Raw genomic sequence first — 4141 nt, forward strand, 5'->3', positions numbered from 1 at the left:
ACCCACCCCATCAGGCAGTGCCTGCCAGATGGCTCAAAGGGTAAAAGCGCTTGCCACACAAGCTCAGCACCTTAAATTCAACTCCTAGAACCCATCTGTGTAAAAATGGAAGGAAAAAAACTCACTCCACAAAATTGTTCAATACCCCTCCTCTATGGTGCGTGCACACACAGGACAATAATCCATTTTTATTTATTATGTTAGGTATAGGAGTGCCTACACATATGTATGTGCACCACATGCATGCCTGGTATTTTAGGACACCAGAAGAGGGTGTCACATCACCTGGAACTGGAATTACAGAGTTGGGAACTACCATTTGGGTGCCAGGAATTGAACCCAGGTCCACTGGAGGAGCAGCCAGTGCTCTAACCACTGAGTCACCCCTCCAGCGCCACCAATCTTTTTTTTTTTTTTAAGTAGGCAAAACGATTGAACAGATGCATTCGGAAAAGACGCCGTTATCTCTAGTTACCAGGGAAGTACAAATTCAAATAGAAACTTAAGACACCCTTGCAGATGTGTTAGGGTAGATTTCTCAGATGAGCAAGCCATCTAAACACACAGTATCGGTGAGGACGCAGCGCGGGAATGGGCAGTTCTGTTGAGAAGACTGACTGCTCCTTATATAGCTGAACACACGCCTATCTCTGCTCATAATTCTCTTCCTTGCCATTTACCTGAGAGAATGCAAATAGCTTATACATGAATTTCATAGCTTCATTCTTCAAAACAACAACAAAAAAAACCTTAACTCTGTGGGTGTGCCCACCTGAGTGTGTATATGTGTAGGAGCCCAGAGAGGCCAGAAGAGGGCATCAGATCCCTTGGAACTGGAGTTACGGGTAGTTGTGAGCCACCATGTGGGTGCTGGGAACTGAGTCTGGGTCGTGTGCTCTAACCCCTGAGCCACCTGTCCAGCCCCCTCTGGTTAGTTTTATTGTCAACACAGTCCAAAGTTAGCATGAAAGAGGGATCCTTGCTGAAGAATCGCTGTCAGGTCAGCCCAGTGGCCATGGCTGTAAAACTGTTTGATTGATTGATTGATTGATTGATTGATTGTGGAGACAGGGTTTCTCTGTGTAGCCCTGGCTGTCCTGGAACTCCCTCTATAGACCAGGCTGGCCTCAGACTCACAGAGATCCGCCTGCCTCTGCCTCCCGAGCACTGAGATGAAAAGCGTGCATCACCACGCCCAGTTCTTGCTTTTGAAATGGGCTATTGCTCAGCTTGGTCTAAGCTCTAAGGATCAAGCAACCTTCCTTCTTCCGTCTCCCGGCTCGCCGGAACTACAGTAGGCGTCCCATTGCTCATAGGCCCTCAGTTGTTCAAAGCAGGTCTTAGGCAGGTCCGGCCTCCTGGTCTTCAGGCCCAGTGCCACACCTTCCTTGCTGATCAGGGCTCCCCCGAGCCCCTAGGACATATGGAAGTGACAGTCTCCAGGTTTTGAGATAAGCCCAAGGGACACACTAGGGTCTTGATCTCAGATGGATTTTTCTGTAGAAGCCAACATCAGGTCCTGAGGGCACGTGCCCAGCCCCGGGAAAGGCCACTAGCCTCCAGAGCAGCCAGTGTCACTCAGTCTTTAGAACACAAGTTGCCATGCAACCACTCATAACCACTTATAACCTCACGCACAACACCCAGCCTCGTTGCTCCTGACTCCCGACTCCATGAAACCAAGCAAGGTGTTGATGTTGGTGGCACACGCCTTTAATCCCAGCACTCGGGAGGCAGAGGCAGGCGAATTTCTGAGTTCGAGGCCAGCCTGGTCTACAAAGTGAGTTCCAGGACAGCCAGGGCCACACAGAGAAACCCTGTCTCGAAAAAAACCAAAAAAAAAAAAAAAAAAACCAGTCTGGTCTACCAAGGAAGCCAGGGTTACACAGAGAAACTCTGTCTCAGAAAACAAAAGCGATAGATAGATAGATAGATAGATAGATCGATAGATAGATAGATACATAGATAGATAGATCGATAGATAGATCGATAGATAGATAGATAGATAGATAGATAGATAGATAGATAGATCGATAGATAGATCGATAGATAGATCGATAGATAGATCGATAGATAGATAGATAGATCGATCGATAGATAGATAGATAGATAGATAGATAGATAGATAGATAGATAGATCGATCGATCGATAGATAGATAGATAGGAACTATGCAAGGTAATAAATGTTCTTACTTAGGGAAGCACAGAGCCAGTGTTTGTCACAGATGCTAAGGGAGCCCAAGCCAGGGCGATCAGTTGTGCTGAGGAAGGAGTTAAGGCCAGGGCAGCCATAGCGAGACCCTGTCTCATAAGTAAATAAATAGATGCTGCTGTCACAGCTATTACACTTGAGGATCATTCGTTCTGGAGCAGCAATGACGTCAACTAGCCTTCACTGAGACTAACCCCGAGATTTCTGTATGCTAGCTGCCTGTTTGTCTGTAACCACTCTCTCCAGGTGTGGTAGCAGGCACACATCTGCACACGGAGGCTCAGGCGCTAGGGTCAGGTCGCTCAGAGTTCTAGGCCAGCCAAGGACACACAGTGAGACCTGACTCCAAATAAATAAGTAGGGGCTAGAGAGTGGCCTCAATGCTTACGTGCTAAGCGCATACCCTGCTCTTCGTCAGGACCCAAGTTCAGTTCCCTGGCACCCGTCTCAGTTGGCTCACGACCACCAGGATCCAGAGGGATCCATGGCCCCCCTAGGTTCTGCATTCACAGATGCTCTCAGAGCCAGCAAGATGGCTCAGCGGGTAAAGGGACTTGACCCCCAAGCCTGACCACTTAGAGTTTAATATCTGGGACTTACATGGTGGAAGGAGAGACACTCCTCAAAGTTGTCCTTAGACCTCCACATGAGCACCGTGTCGGGTGCACACTCACTCACTGAGGCAGGGGGATGGCTGTGAGTTCTGGGACAGCCAGGGTTACGTAGGGGGACCTTGTTTTAAAATAAATAGAAGCTTGGCCAACAATAAATCAGTCTTAGGGAGAGGAGAGTTAATTCAAGGACGGGCATCCTCAGCTATGTACCAAGTCTGGGGCCAGCCTGGGCTATATAATGAGTTCTGGATCACCAGGGTTACATAGTGTCTCCAGGGGTGGGGTGGGGGGAGACCCTGGAGAGGGAATGGAAGGAGATTAAAAAAAAAAAACAAAACAAAACAACAACAACAACAACAACAAAAACTCCCTACGGAGGTAAATATTTAAGAGTAACAAGAAAACAGAAGCGGAAGAGACCCGGAGGGCAAGCCCCTGCGCTCTGTACCTCCCAAACCCCACACCGGTGTGATTGCATGACCTGTGGGCATCACGGACCAGCCATCTTCTTCTTCTTTCTCCCTTACCTAACAGTGGCTACGCAGTGGGTTTAAACCAAGACTGTCTCTAACACGTTGCCTACCCTGGCCAGGGTCAAAGCTGGTGAAGTTCCGTGCTGTGGGGATTAACACAGCCCCGGGACACCCAGGAAGCAGCCCTGCTGAGAGACTCTCTCAGAGCTATTTTTGAAAAGCGAGCAAGGCCTGCAGGCATCCCTGGCAGAGCCAGGAACTTGGAGCTGGAAGATGGGCGAGCCAGGAGCAGAGGGAAACAGACAGCTAAAGGCAGAGCCCACGCCCTGTCCCTATGACGTCAGCCCCACGCATTGTGACATAAGACTGTGGTGGTGGAGGCAGGAGATTGGGCGGGGCATCCTTGCGCTCCCTTGGATGCACTTTTATAAATTGTGGTAAGATATTCAAAACCTAAAACTCATCCTTGGGAATTTTTAACAACTCCCTCCGGGGGCTGAGTGACATTGGGGATCGACCGACCGAGTTCTCGCTGGAACAGGGAGTGTGGATGCCAGCCAAAAGTATTGGTTCACCAAATGGTGCGGGGAGGTTTTGCTCTATTTGGGAAGAATTCTGAAATTGGAGGGCATGTCATTGCTCTGGGGCAAAGCCGGGGCCAGAGATCAGGAAAGAGCTAAGGAAGCTTCGTGGGGAGGGGAGGAGAGGGGACAGGGCAGAAGAGCAGGTGCTCTGGGTGGAAACTGACACCCTCGAGGGGACAGAAAGCAGCAGAGGGGCCTAATGAAGCATGTACTGTAAGGGAGAGGTGTTTGCAACTGGGCTTGCGGGGGGGGGGGGG

The sequence above is a fragment of the Mus pahari genome, chromosome 23, assembly GCF_900095145.1.
Source record: "Mus pahari chromosome 23, PAHARI_EIJ_v1.1, whole genome shotgun sequence".
Taxonomy (NCBI): domain Eukaryota; kingdom Metazoa; phylum Chordata; class Mammalia; order Rodentia; family Muridae; genus Mus; species Mus pahari.